Source organism: Pseudophryne corroboree, chromosome 2 (assembly GCF_028390025.1).
Source record: "Pseudophryne corroboree isolate aPseCor3 chromosome 2, aPseCor3.hap2, whole genome shotgun sequence".
Taxonomy (NCBI): domain Eukaryota; kingdom Metazoa; phylum Chordata; class Amphibia; order Anura; family Myobatrachidae; genus Pseudophryne; species Pseudophryne corroboree.
The window spans coordinates 552,531,151-552,546,676 of NC_086445.1; the positions used below are offsets into that span (position 1 = coordinate 552,531,151).

The 15,526-nt window shown below is 45.9% G+C and overlaps 1 protein-coding gene across 2 annotated transcripts in view; it reads right to left on the minus strand.

Moving 5' to 3' along the window:
- The window catches only part of INPP5B (inositol polyphosphate-5-phosphatase B), a 483,885-nt gene that overhangs the window by 363,413 nt on the left and 104,946 nt on the right, over positions 1-15,526 (minus strand). The gene's annotated exons all lie outside the window — the stretch shown is intronic.

Sequence of the window (15,526 nt, forward strand, 5' to 3'; positions counted from 1 at the left end):
GCCCTAAGATTCTCTTCACAATTGTACGGCTGATGCATTCTTCTCAAAGCAGCATTCCCAGCTTATTATTATTATTATTTTTTAAATAGGTTATTATTAGTATAAATTAGCTGAAGGAAGAGCATACAAAATAAGAAAAAAAGAGGGGGAGGGATTAGGGTAACAAAGTATTGCACTGAATTGAAGTCTACACAGTGGCATTACAATAAATGCTCCTTGTAAGACATGCAGTACAAATGACATTGAGCATATTATAAGAAGTTCTAGCAAGATCAACAGAATGGAGAGAACATCCAAGGCTGTATAGTGATCTAAGCAAGTTGTAAAATGTAGGGAAGACTTAGAGGGAAAGTGGTAGATCTGGGGATGTTAGTACGGGAAAGAGAAGAGAAGAATGGAAGAGGAATTCTGGAGGATGCATCAGTTGCAGTGGACAAGCTATCAGCAAAGGAGAGAGAAGAACTCAATTAAGAGATGAAGCGCAGACATGAAAATGGGCCAACCAATCGCATCATACCTTGAGAAAATGAAAGTGACGGTCATGCAGTATACTGGTGATACTCTCACAGGAGTATATTTGCACTTGCTTCTAGTTGACTGCTATAAGATGTCTGGCTGCTATGAGTACATGGTTAATTAATTTCTGTATTGCCTTAGGAGTCTCAGGAAGTGGGCAAGAGTGTAGGACATAAGAGAGATGGGATGGACGAGTGATACTAGTCACAGTGCGTATTAGATCAAAAACTTTACGCAATTATAACTGAATTTTAGGATAGTACTACCAGATGTGGAACATGATGTCAGACATGCCACAATTCATCCAGCTGAAATCTGGGGAGGTTGGAAAGATGGTATGTAAACAATGCATGTCATAGTACCACCTGTATATGAGCTTACAGGAGTTTTCCTTAACCACTTAGCTGACGATTCCCCCCCCCCAAAAAAACTCAGAAATTGTCGGGGGGGGGTGGGGGGGGGGTTTATGAGCGAATTAGGTGAAGAACATGAATTTAACTTCATCCAAAATGATTTTAGTAAAAAAAAAAAATTGAATTTAAAAAAATTAAATAAAAATCATTTTTGAGAAACATCGATCAGGAATATCGGTAACATCGGGAACATTGCGACGTTACTTTTTACCCCCAAGAAAACTGGCAGGTACATAGGGGGGGCCTGGGGGTGGCTTGGGGAGGTTAGTTTACCCTTTCCCAGCGGCTACCATGCTGACCAATCAGCAATTATCGGCAGCAAGGCAACACTGAGGGGAGGGTGCGGGGAGGCAGAGAAACCTTCCGGTCCCTCTGACAGCAGCAGCGGAGGGAAGTTTCTCTTCCCTACCGGTGCTAACACTGTTTATCTGACTGGTCGCATTTGCTGGTATGGTCGCATCTGATGCGACCATGCCAGGCAAGTGGTTTTTTAAGGAGGGTGCATGTTAAACTTTTGGGCAGCTCACCAGTACTTTGACTCAAACGTCTTTTACATGTCCGGCCGCCATCTCCCGGATTATTGTTCCATTTTTACTCCCGTTTCCTCCCCTTAGATGACCCCCAGGAACTGCATGCTGGAACAGGTTTTTGTGAGGTTCCATTATTTCTGTTGCACCGGCAAGAAGTAACTTTTAAAATGGAAACAAAAGTGCTTGCTGCTACTTATTGGTGCATGTGGGCACACCCCAGAAATTTTGGGGATCGGTACACAGATATCTCAGGGCCCCCGCAACCACCCTCATCCCCCCCCCTTTATAAAGCAGAGGGTAGCTTTAAAAAAAATGGAATATATATATATATATATATATATATATAAAAACACATACATACATACATACACACACACACACACACACACACACACACACACACACACACTCCTATAGATAAATATATAAAGTGCCTTGCTAAAGTATTCACCTCCTTGGCTTTTTGCCTATTTTGTTACATTATAACCTGTAATTTAATTTTTTTTTATAATCTGAATTTTATGTGATGGATCTGCACAAAATAGTCTAAGTTGGTGAAGTGAAATGAGAAAAATTTATATAATTTTTTTTTATAAATAGAAATGTGAAAATTGGCACGTGCATATGTATTCATCCACTTTGCTATGAATCCCCTCAAAGGTTCTGATGCAACCGATTACCTTCATAAGTCACATAATTAGTGAAAGGAAGTCCACCTGTGTGCAATCTAAGTGTCACATGATCTGTCAGTATAAACACACCTTTTCTGAAAGGCCACAGAGGCTGTAACACCACTAAGCAAGAGGCATCACACCATGAAGACCAAGGAGCTCTCCAAACAAGTCAGGGACGAAGTTGTTGAGAAGTACAAGTCAGAGTTGGGTTATAAAAAAAAATCCAAATCTTTGATGATCCCCTGGAGCACCAGCAAATTCATCATCTTCAAATGGAAAGAACATGGTACCACAACAAACCTGCCAAAAGAGGGCCGGCCACCAAAACTCACAGACCGGGCAAGGAGGGCATTAATCAGAGAGGCAGCACAAAGACCAAAGGTAACCCTGAAGCAGCTGCCGAGTTCCACAGCAGAGACTGGTGTCTCTGCGCATGTGACCACAATAAGCCGAACACTCCATAGAGCTCGGCTTTATGGAAGAGTGGCCAAAAAAAAGCCATTACTTAGTGTTAAAAATAAGAAGGCACGTTTTGAATTTGCCAAAAGGCATGTGGACGACTCCCCAAATGTATGGAGGACGGTGCTCTGGTCAGATGAGACTAAAATTGAACTTTTCGGCCACCAAGGAAAACGCTATGTCTGGCGCAAACCCAACACATCCCATCACCCCAAGAACACCATCCCCACAGTGAAACATGGTGGTGGCAGTATCATGCTGTGGGGATGTTTTTCAGCAGCAGGGACTGGTAAACTGTTTCGAGTCGAGGGAAAGATGGATGGTGCTAAATACAGGGATATTCTTGAGCAAAACTTGTTTAAGTCTGCTTGTGATTTGAGACTGGGACGGAGGTTAACCTTCCAGCAGGACAATGACCCGAAGCATACTGCTAAAGTAACACTCGAGTGGTTTAAGGGGAAACATTTAAATGTGCTGGAATGGCCTAGTCAACGTCTAGATCTCAATCCAATTGAGAATCTGTGGTCAGATTTGAAGATTGCTGTTCATAAGTGGAAACCAGCCAACATGAAGGAGCTGGAGCAGTTTTGCCTGGAGGAATGGGCAAAAATCCCAGTGGCAAGGTATGGCAAGCTCATAGAGACTTATCCAAAGTGACTTGCAGCTGTAATTGCCGCAAAAGGTAGCTCTACAAAGTACTGACTTTAGGGGGCTGAATAGTTATACACGCTGAAGTTTTCTGTTATTTTATCATATTTGTTGTTTGCTTCACAATCAAAATAAATAAATAAATCTTCAAAGTTGTAGGCATGTTCTGTGAATGAAATGATGCAAACCGTCAAATAATCCATTTTAATTCCAGGTTGTGAGGTAACAAAACATGAAAAATGCAAAGAGGGTTGAAAAGTTTAGCAATAAAAAGAACATCCTTTTTCTCAAAACGTGAGTGCTGGTTCTTTTTTTTTTTTTTTGTGTGCTGGAAAAAGTGAGTGCATACGGTCCACTAGTTGTAATACATGGTCACATTAACTCTATATGTCATGTTCTCTATAACTCTGTGCTCCCTTCATTGTGGCAGTTCTATGGAAACGACAACTGTTTTTATTAGGACGACAATGCCACCTGTCATGTTCCAGGGTGACGCTGGACTGGTATACAGAAAATTTGGTAACCCGGATGGACTGGCCAGCTCTGTGCCCAGATCTTATATGGAATGGTGGCAAAAACACAGGTATGTCACTACTGTTTTTGGGTCGTAACTCTGCAATGGCACACGCAAAAAACATGGCACCAGCATTGAAGCTCTTGTGGCCAGTCTGCGAGACCATAGTCTCACTTGGGGGAGTCTATGTCCCTCAGATTTGCTCCAATGTTCCGAATGTGTATGCAATAGCTGAAATTTTGAAATTGCTCTGGTGGGCATCTCTATTAATTTCTGGATGGCAACTTCTCTTTTCTCAAGTCCGTAGCCTGGAAAATCACAGCTGCGTAGGCTTTAGCGTACAACTCGGAATGAGACCCTTGGAGGGATGGTCTAGCTGGCACCAAATAGGAAAAAAAATGTGTGTACTGTAGATAATGCTTGGGGTAAACTGTTTACTGCGGCTAAGGAGAGAGAAGAAAATAGGATTTTAATACCTACCGGTAAATCCTTTTCTCTTAGTCCGTAGAGGATGCTGGGGACTCCGTAAGGACCATGGGGTATAGACGGGATCCGCAGGAGACATGGGCACACTATAAGATTTTGAATGGGTGTGAACTGGCTCCTCCCTCTATGCCCCTCCTCAGACCTCAGTTAGAAAACTGTGCCCAGGGAGACGGACATTTCGAGGAAAGAATTAATTGTTTAAACACGGTGAGTGTCATACCACCTCACACCACGAACATATCGCAGAACGTGACATTCAATAGAATACCAGCCAACGGTATGAACTATGAACAATACACAGCCACATGCTGAGAGAATACGTAACACAACCAGTGTGTCAACACAACCAATAACAAGACACTGCATGTCATGGCATGCACAACGTCAGCAACAGTCTGACAGAAAAGAAAACCACAAGAGTGTAACCATAACCAACATGGTATTCAACAACAGCGCATGTAACGGCATGACCAACAACAGTCACAAAAGGACTGAACTCAACGCAACATGAACGTAACTATAACCAAACTGCAGATACAGTCCGCACTGGGACGGGCGCCCAGCATCCTCTACGGACTAAGAGAAAAGGATTTACCGGTAGGTATTAAAATCCTATTTTCTCATACGTCCTAGAGGATGCTGGGGACTCCGTAAGGACCATGAGGTTTATACCAAAGCTCCAGACCGGACGGGAGAGTGCAGACGACTCTGCAGCACCGATTGAGCAAACATGAGGTTCCCATCAGCCAGGGTATCAAACTTGTAGAGCTTAGCAAAAGTGTTTGAACCCGACCAAGTATCCGCTCGGCAAAGTTGAACCGCCGAGACTCCTCGGGCATACGCCCAAGAAGAGCCCATCTTCCTAGTAGAATGGGTCACCACCGACTTCGGCTACGGCAATCCAGCCGTAGAACGAGCACTCCGAATCGAATCACAGATCTAGCGTGTAACAGACTGCAGAGACGCAGACGCCCCAATCACGCTGGGAGCATACCGGACAAACAGAGCCTCTGTTTCCCCAATCAGAGCCAAAATTGGCGACATAAATAGTCAAAGCCCTGACTACATCGAGGGACCTTGAATCAACCAATGCTTAAGAAACCACAGGCATCAATAGGCTGGTTTCCGCGAAACACCAAAACCACTTTTTTGGCAGAACTATTATCCGAGTTTTCAATTCCGCTCTATCCACCTGGAAGATCAAACAGGGGCTCTTGTGAGACCCAGCCACTACTTCCGACATCCGCCTTGCGGATGCCAAAGCCAAAAACATGACCACTCTCCAAGGGAGAAATCTTTAACACAACCATTCATAAAGGTTCCAATCATTGTGACACAAGAAAACGCAGCACCACGTCAACTTCCCACGGTGCCAATGGGGGCACAAATGGAGGTAGGATGTGCAGTACTCCTTCCACGAAGGACCGGACTTCCGGAAAGGTTGCCAATTCTTTTTGGAAAGAAAATTTATAAGGCCAAAACCGCACTTAAACGGAGCCTAACTTTAGGCCTGCACCCACACCTGCTTGCAAAGAATGGAGAAGAACAACCCAGCTGAAACTTTCGTACTAACCGTCGTGGATTCACACCAAGACACATATTTTCTCCAAACATGGTGGTAAGGCTTTGCCGTTACTTCTTTTCTAGCCTGAAGAAGTGTGGAAACGACTTCACTGGGGATACCCTTTCTGGGTAGGATATGGCGTTCAACCGCCACGCCGTCAAACGCAGCCTCGGTAAGTCTTGATACACTCACGGATCTTGCTGTAACAGTTCGTCACGTAGAGGAAGAGGCCAGTGATCTTCTATGAGTAAATCTTGAAGAACTGGATACCCAGCCCTCCTTGTTTAGACCGGAACAATGAGGATCGCCTGAACCTTTGTTCTTCTTACGGTTATCACCTTCAGAAGAGTGAAAACGGAGGGGACACATAGACCGACCGAAAACACCCAAGGTGTCCCGAGGACGTCCACCGCCATAGCTTGAGTGTCCCCCGACCTGGAACAATATCCCTGAGATCTCTCGTTGAGGCGAGACGCCAACATGTCCAATTGAGGCACTTCTCCAAGACTTGTCGCTTCAGTGAAAACTTCTCGATGACGACAGTATTTCTCCCGAATGGAGATCGCGTCTGCAGAGGAATCTATTTCTCCGTTGTCAAAGTTGAAAAATATTGTAATGCATACCCCATGTACTAACCCCACACACATGCCTGCTGCGCGTGCACTTATTCCGCCGTGAGGGCGCATATCCGCAATTTGCGTAAAGTAGCTCCCCACGGCCATGCGCCTTAGCGTGTGGTATGCGCATTTACGGTAGAGTTTGTGAACGCATAGAGGGTTATTAGAACATTACATATTTAACCCAAATAGTGTACATTTTAGATATAGCTCCCTTGTACCACATCAGCAAGTATCAACAGTTTAAATGATTCCAGAACAAAGGGATTCACCTTTGCAGGATAAGAGGGGACAGAGTAAGGCTATAAGGTGATGTTTGGTATCCAGCTGTAGGGTATTTTAAGGGAAACATTCTGGTGTTGGTTTGAGGAAGATCGCATGTTCCTGCGTATAGTTATGTGCAGAAGTAGAATATAGATATAAATTGTATTTACTGTATATTATGTATGTGGAGGGAAAGAGAATGAAACTCAGTCACACATAAATTAAATCTCCCAGAGACTAGAATACAATGGCCTTATTTACACTAAGCTTTGAGATTCTATGAAGAGGGCAAACACCTTTGTTTACTAAGATGGCCAGGTTTCTATTTGAAACAATGAGTGCTGAGTTGTCATTGTCTCACCTGAAAGGAAGGGACAAACAGGGTGACAATGCCCAGGAGCCGAGGCTGTTTGGAAGATCAGAAACAATAGCTATATGTAATATATATATATATATATATATATATATATGAATAAATATATAATTCCTAACAAATTGTAATAGCAGGAGTATGTGTGTACGTATGTATATATATATATATGAATATGTGGATATATGTATATCTTGAAGATTGAAATAGATAATCATATCATGTGTGGAATCATATTGTTCAGAGTCACGTAAGCATTAATCTGGTGGGAATAAGAACATTATTAAATCTTACCTCATTAAGTTATTAATAATACCAGATTTATGATTAATGTGATGGGTTTAACTGATCATGGGGCGGGAATTCAGATGTAAACAACAGAAACCACATCTCAAGTCCTAGCCATCGCCCACTTCTTGAACTTACCAATGGTCCCCGGTGCACAGGACATGTCCCACCCCCTAACCAATGGAAGAAGAGCACACAGTGTCTATTGTATTATGTCTTGATCTACTGAATAAAGAGCGAGCTGCAGGCCAGGTCACTATCACAGACTCTTAACGCTTTCAACCTGATTAGCGGAGGACCGGATCCGCGAAGCGCTTGCGAATATTCACACATATGTACATTGATTGTAGCCATTTATTCTGTTTAGATTTATCTTGTTAGCCTGTAGTGTATAATTTGTACTGTTTTACCTTTTAAAATAATCCACGTTGGCCTTAGAACCCTGTGGTTTCAACTACAGAACGGTGTTGTGTCCTCACTTTCCTGCAAGGGTTTAAAGCGTATTTAACTGTATAAGGTTTATAAGTATTGATAAGGTGTACGCACAGCCGGTACTTTATACCGTCAGCGCTACTTAAGGTTTAAGGTGTAACATCATTGCAGTGCTTTGCTGCATAAGGTTTAAGGTGTAACATCATTGCAGAGCTTTGCTGCATAAGGTTTAAAGTGTAATCATATCATTGCATTGTATAACTCTATAAGGTTTTAAGGTGTATTAATTGGGTGCGAACGCACTGCGTGTACTTTGTACCCGCAGTGCGCCGTTTGTACGCTAAGTGCGTACAGGGTACGGGACTCTGTGCGCAAATAGCGTACGAAGTACGTAGCGTGAGCTAGCGACCGCAGCAGCTCCATGGTAAAGGTGTGTTTAAAGGTATAGCTTTGTGTTGAAAGGTAATATTGACATTATCACCGTCGTTCCCATCCGTCCAGAAGACTGCTAATATAGCTTTTCCAGTCTTTCCACTCAGCAGAAAACTTTTTTCGCCTCTGCCAATGCCGCTTTGCTCCTTGTTCCGCCCTAGCGGCCTACTTACACCACTGCTGTCAAGTTGTCCGACAGAATTAACACGGGCAGATCACAAAGCATATGTTCATTGAAAATAGCTCTTAATTCAAGAAAGCTTAATTCAGACAAGCTTCTCAGCTTGACCTTTTCCTCTGGAAATACTTCCCTTGCAAGGACTGCTCCCCAGTCTCGGAGATCTGCATGCATGGACACCGGGATCTCATCCTGGATTCCGAACCTTCGTCCCTCTAGGAGGTGAGAACTGAGCAGACACCACAGGATCGATATCCTGGCCATTAGGAATATATTCCGGCGCATGTGCAGGTGAGACCCGGACCACCTTTCCAACTGGCCCCGTGAAAACCACTCTGGCATTTTACCTGCTCACCGAAAAGGCCTCTTAGGCCGCACCCATCTTCTTCCTCAGCGGAACATATTGATGGATTGTCACAGCAAACCTGATCCGACTCCGGATCCTCAGACCTCTGACGCCTGCGTCGTTGGGAATAACAGCCTTCCCCTGTGTCGAAGAACAGTCAGAGAGAAAACAACGATTTGCACCAGTTGCGTCTTGACCTCGCCTTAATCAGGAGAGTGTCCCAGTACAGAACAACAATGTCTCTTACCATCGAAAGAATACCATCCCACTGCTGTCACTCCGGTGAAATGGCAAAGACAATCCTGGATATCCACCCAGGTAATCCGAATGCGGAGAACAACGCATTTAAACCTCTAAGCCCCTTTTTATTTTTTTATTTAAAAAAAAAACAGGGACAGCAGGACAATGCCCTGAACCTGACGCACCTCTGGTATGGCGTCGCATACTACCTCCCCTACCAGAGGGGAAACGGCAAGATTCATCAGAAAAATCAGTGAGGGAAACAGCTATAACGCCAGAATGTCCCACTTTGGATTCTATAATTAACCCACAGGTCCTAGTCTATTTCCGTACTGACTGAAAAGTAGTAGACGAGTTTCCACCGGAGTGGGCTCCAGCCAGATAGACTCAGGGACATGTGGTGGATGTGGTAGAAACAGAAAACGACATCCGCTTCTGCGAACCTACCAAGGCTGCAGAACACTTACCTTTCACCTTCTACTGTCTGCACAGAAAAGGAAAAAAGAGCGGTATCGAACCGGTTTACACGACTGCATCCCACAAAAGAATGCGTCACCAACCGTTGTGAAGCAGACTAACTCACGAAGTTAGATTTTCCAGGAGTATCCGCCGAGCTTGACTGAACTGAGGCATCCCCAAACAGCGGTACACCGTCCCAGGAAGAAACTCCAGTATCTCTCGGAGTCAGCCTCAGTATTCTCCCGGCCACACCTCCTATATACGCCCGGCAGCCTGCCGCAATTTATAGAGATGAACCAACCTAAGGAACATCCCCTCTCTCTTTAGGGTAATGCTATCGGATGCCTTTCCGAATATAAACACTCCCCCATGTGCATGTAATGCAGATAAGTCCAAGCATAGAAATAAAATATCACTTAGCTTCCTTAATACGATCCTTTGTGACAAGGCCCCGTGCCGACCCGGGGTTGACTTTCACAGTATTCTTTCCGCGGCGGGAAACGAACAACATTCGGACTCCCTGAGAGGATCTGAGACCAACTCGTCATGGCCGACCTAGAGCTTTATCAACAGAGCGACCAGCACATGAAAAGGAATACTATTACTTCAGCATTCAGTATAAATGATAACATGAATATACATAATGTAATACACAAATAATAAGAATTTACTTACCGATAATTCTATTTCTCGTAGTCCGTAGTGGATGCTGGGAACTCCGTAAGGACCATGGGGAATAGCGGGCTCCGAAGGAGGCTGGGCACTCTAGAAAGATCTTAGACTACCTGGTGTGCACTGGCCCCTCCCACTATGACCCTCCTCCAAGCCTCAGTTAGGTACTGTGCCCGGACGAGCGTACACAATAAGGAAGGATTTTGAATCCCGGGTAAGACTCATACCAGCCACACCCATCACACCGTACAACTCGTGATATGAAACACAGTTAACAGTATGAAACAATAGAGCCTCTCAACAGATGGCTCCACAATAACCCGATTTAGTTAACCATAACTATGTACAAGTATTGCAGATAAACCGCACTTGGGATGGGCACCCAGCATCCACTACGGACTACGAGAAATAGAATTATCGGTAAGTAAATTCTTATTTTCTCTAACGTCCTAGTGGATGCTGGGAACTCCGTAAGGACCATGGGGATTATACCAAAGCTCCCAAACGGGCGGGAGAGTGCGGATGACTCTGCAGCACTGAATGAGAGAACTCCAGGTCCTCCTCAGCCAGGGTATCAAATTTGTAGAATTTTTGCAAACGTGTTTGCCCCTGACCAAGTAGCTGCTCGGCAAAATTGTAAAGCCGAGACCTCTCGGGCAGCCGCCCAAGATGAGCCCATCTTCCTTGTGGAATGGGCATTGACAGATTTTGGCTGTGGCAGGCCTGCCACAGTATGTGCAAGCTGAATTGTACTACAAATCCAACGAGCAATAGTCTGCTTAGAAGCAGGAGCACCCAGCTTGTTAGGTGCATATAGGATAAACAGCGAGTCAGATTTTCTGACTCTAGCCGCTCTGGAAACATATATTTTCAGTGCCCTGACAACGTCTAGCAACTTGGAGTCCTCCAAGTCCCTAGTAGCCTAGGCACCACAATAGGCTGGTTCAGGTGAAACGCTGACACCACCTTTGGGAGAAACTGGGGACGAGTCCTCAATTCTGCCCTATCCATATGGAAAATCAAATAAGGGCTTTTACAAGACAAAGCCGCCAACTTTGATACTCGCCAGGCAGAAGCCAAGGTCAATAACATAACCACCTTCCACGTGAGATATTTCAGATCCACGGTTTTTAGTGGTTCAAACCAATGTGATTTTAAGAAACTCAACACCACGTTGAGATCCCAAGGTGCCACAGGAGGCACAAACGGGGGCTGACTCTGCAGCACTCCTTATATAAATGTCTGAACTTCAGGTACTGAAGCTAGTTCTTTTTGAAAGAAAATCGACAGAGCCGAGATCTGTACCTTAATGGAACCCAATTTAAGGCCCATAGTCACTCCTGCTTGCAGGAAATGCAGAAATCGACCTAGTTGAAATTCCTCTGTTGGGGCCCTTTCGGCCTCACACCATGCAACATATTTTCGCCATATGCGGTGATAATGAGTTGCTGTAACCTCTTTCCTGGCTTTAGTAAGCGTAGGAATGACTTCCTCCGGAATGCCCTTTTCCTTCAGGATCCAGCGTTCAACCGCCATGCCGACAAACGGTAAGTCTTGGAACAGACAGGGCCCCTGCTGCCGCAGGTCCTGTCTGAGTGGCAGAGGCCATGGGTCCTCTGATATAAATTCTTGAAGTTCTGGGTACCAAGCTCTTCTTGGCCATCCACGAGTATCGTTCTTACTCCTCGCCTTCTTATTATTCTCAGTACCTTTGGTATGAGAGGCAGAGGGGAGAACACATAAACCGACTGGTACACCCACGGTGTTACCAGAGCGTCCATAGCTATCGTCAGAGGGTCCCTTGACCCGGTGCAATATCTTTTATAGCTTTTTGTTGAGGCGGGACGCCATCATGTCCACCTGTGGCCTTTCCCAATGGTGTACAATCCTATTGGAAGACTTCTGGAGGAAGTCCCCATTCTCCCGGGTGGAGGTCGTGTCTGTTGAGAAGATCTGCTTCCCAGTTGTCCACTCCGGGAATGAACACTGCTGACAGTGCTAACACATGATTTTCCGCCTATCGGAGAATCCTTGTGGCTTCTGACATCGCCATCCTGCTTCTTGTGCCGCCCTGTTGGTTTACATGGGCGACTGCCGTGATGTTGTCTGATTGGATCAGTACCGGCTGGTTTTGAAGCAGAGGCCTTGCCGGCCTCAGGGCATTGTAAATGGCCCTCAGGTCCAGAATATTTATGTGTAGGGAAATAACCTGACTTGACCAAAGTCCCTGGAAATTTCTTCCCTGTGTGACTGCCTCCCAGCCTCAAAGGCTGGAATCCATGGTCACTAGGACCTAGTCCTGTATGCCGAACCTGCGGCCCTCTTGAAGATGGGCACTCTGCAGCCACCACAGTAGAGATACCCTGGTCCTTGGAGCCAGGGTTATCAGCCTATGCATCGGAAGATGCGATCCGGACCACTTGTCCAACAGGTCCCTCTGAAAAGTTCTTGTATGGAACCTGCCTAATGGGATTGCTTCGTAGGAAGCTACCATTTTTCCCAGGACTCGCGTGCAATGATGCACCGCTACCTATTTTGGCTTCAGGAGGTCTCTGACTAGAGATGACAACTCCTTGGCTTTCTCCTCCGGGAGAAACACTATTTCTGGTTTATGTCCAGAACCATCCCTAGGAACAGTAGACGTGTCATAGGAACCAGCTGTGACTTTGGACTGTTTAGAATCCAACCATGCTGTTGTAGCACTTTCCAAAATAGTGCTACCCCGACTACCAACTGCTCCTTGGACCTCGCCCTTATAACGAGATTGTCCAAGTACGGGATAATTACAACTCCCTTTTTTTTGAAGGAGTATCAACATTTCGGCCATTACCTTGATAAAACACCCTCGGTGCCATGTACAGTACAAACGGCAGTGTCTGGACTTGGTAATGGTAATCCTGTACCACAAATCTGTGGTACTCCTGGCGAGGATGGTAAATGGGGACATGCAGGTAAGCATCCTTGATGTCCCAGGATACCATGTAATCCCCCTCGTCCAGGCTTGGAATAACCGCCCTGAGCGATTCCATCTTGAACTTGAATTTTTGTGTTCAAGGATTTTAAATATAAAATGGGTCACACCGAACCATGCGGTTTCGGTACCCCAACCCGTGTGGAATAGTAACCCCGTCCTTGTTGAAGTAGGGGCACCTTGAGTATTACCTGCTGGGAATACCGCTTATTAATTTCCTCTAGCACAGCCTCCCTGCCTGAGGGAGTTGTCAGCAAGGCATATTTTAGGAAACGGCTGGGGGGAGACATCTCGAATTCCAGCTTGTACCCCTGAAATACTACTTGAAAGAAACAGGGATCCACCTGTGAGCGAGCCCACTAATTGCTGAAATTTTTTGAGACGGCCCCCCACCGTACCTGGCTACACCTGTGGAGCACCCGCGTCATGGTGTGGCCTCACAGGAGGCGGGGGAAGAATCTTGATTCTGGGAACAGGCTGACTGGTGCAGCTTTTTTCCCTCTACCCTTGTCTCTGTACAGAAAGGAAGCGCCATTTGACCCGCTTGTTTTTCTGAAGCCGAAAGGATTGTACCTTTGTCTGTGAGGAAACCTGAGGTAAAATTATTTCTTCCCAGCAGTTGCTGTGGATACGAGGTCCCAGAGACCATCCCCAAATAATTCCTCACCCTTATAAGGCTCTCTATGCGCTTTTTAAGTCAGCATCACCTGTCCAGTGACAGGTCTCTAATACCCTCCTGACAGAATGGACATTATATTTATTTTGGATGCCAGCCGGCAAAATATCCCTCTGTGCATCCCCCATATATAAGACGACGTCTTTAATATGTTTTTATGTTTTCCAACTAGTATCCCTGTTTGACAGGGTCACCGACCACGCTGCAGCAGCACTATCTGCAGGTCTCAGTCTAGTACCTGAGTGTGTAAATACAGACTTCAGGATAGCCTCCTGTTTTTTATCAACAGGTACCTATTAAAGTGGCCGTATCCTAAGACGGCAGTGCCACCTTTTTTGACAAACGTGTGAGCGCCTTATCCACCCTAGGGGATATCTCCCAGCGTAACTTATCCACCTGGCGGGAAAGGGTACGCCATCAGTAACTTTTTATAAATTACCAGTTTCTTAACGGGGGAACCCACGCTTTCACACACACTTCATTTATTCATCTGATGGGGGAACAAAACACTGCCTGTTTTTTCTCCCCAAACCTAAAACCCATTTTTAGAGGTGCTTGGGTTAAAGTCAGAAATGTATAACACATTTTTTATTGCCGGGATCACGTCACGGATGTTCCTAGTGGATTGTGTATATGTCTCCACCTTGTCGACACTGGAGTCAGACTCCGTGTCGACATCTGTGTCTGCCATCTGAGATAGCGGGCGTTTTTGAGCCCCTGATGGCCTTTGAGACGCCTGGGTAAGCGCGGGCTGCGAAGCCGGCTGTCCCACAGCTGTTACGTCATCCACCCTTTTATGTAAGGAGTTGACACTGTCGGTTAATACCTTTCACCTATCCATCCACTCTGGTGTCGGCCCCACAGGGGGCGACATCACATATATCGGCCTCTGTTCTGTCACCATATAAGCCTCCTCATTCAACATGTCGACACAGCCGTACCGACACACCGCAGACACACAGGGAATGCTCTAAACGAGGACAGGACCCACAAAAGCCCTTTGGGGGGACAGAGTAAGAGTATGCCAGCACACACCAGAGCGCTATATATATACAGGGACTAACTGAGTTATGTCCCTAATAGCTTTTATATAATATACTGTATACAGTGCCAATTTTAATGCCCCCCCTCTCTTTTCCCTCTTACTGTACTGTAGAATTGCAGGGAAGAGCCAGGGAGCTTCCCTCCAGCCGAGCTGTGAGGGAAAAATGGCGCCAGTGTGCTGAGGAGATAGGCTCCGCCCCTTTTTCGCGGCCTATTCTCCCGTTTTTTATGGAATTCTGGCAGGGGTATTTACCTCATATATAGCCCCTGGGGCCATATATTGAGGTATTTTAGCCAGCCAAGGTGTTTTTATTGCTGCCTCAGGGCGCCCCCCCCAGCGCCCTGCACCCTCAGTGACCGGAGTGTGAAGTGTGTGAGAGGAGCAATGGCGCACAGCTGCAGTGCTGTGCGCTACCTTGGTGAAGACAGAGTCTTCATGCCGCCGATTTTCCGGACCATCTTCTTGCTTCTGGCTCTGTAAGGGGGACGGCGGCGCGGCTCCGGGACCGAACATCAAGGCTGGGCCTGCGGTCGATCCCTCTGGAGCTAATGGTGTCCAGTAGCCTAAGAAGCCCAATCCGGCTGCAAGCAGGCGAGTTCGCTTCTTCTCCCCTTAGTCCCTCGCTGCAGTGAGCCTGTTGCCAGCAGGTCTCACTGAAAATAACAAATTCTAAGACTATAACTTTCTAAGAGCTCAGGAGAGCCCCTAGTGTGCATCCAACCTCGGCCGGGC